Below are 206 nucleotides of genomic sequence, written 5' to 3'. Positions count from 1 at the left end.
AGGGTTTAGGGTTTATGAGGGTTTAGGGTTTATGAGGGTTTAGGGTTTAGGGTTTACCACATAAACCTCCTGAGCTGCTGCTCCGGCCAGTGAACCCCCAAAATATAAATTAACAGTTTAGGGTTTAGGGTTTAGCGTGACACTACGAAAACCTCCCTAGGGTTTAGGGTTTATGAGGGTTTAGGGTTTAGGGTTTACGAGGGTTT

The 206-nt window shown here is 44.7% G+C and overlaps 1 protein-coding gene across 1 annotated transcript in view; it reads right to left on the bottom strand.

Moving 5' to 3' along the window:
* Positions 1–206, bottom strand: part of EMH_0019140 (uncharacterized protein) — a gene marked incomplete at both ends in the record, with an annotated part of 3,616 nt that overhangs the window by 3,152 nt on the left and 258 nt on the right. The window lies entirely within an intron of this gene.

The sequence above is a fragment of the Eimeria mitis genome, genomic scaffold (genome assembly GCF_000499745.2).
Source record: "Eimeria mitis Houghton genomic scaffold, Emh_scaff666, whole genome shotgun sequence".
Taxonomy (NCBI): Eukaryota; Apicomplexa; class Conoidasida; order Eucoccidiorida; family Eimeriidae; genus Eimeria; species Eimeria mitis.
This window is presented reverse-complemented; position numbering and strand designations above follow the sequence as displayed.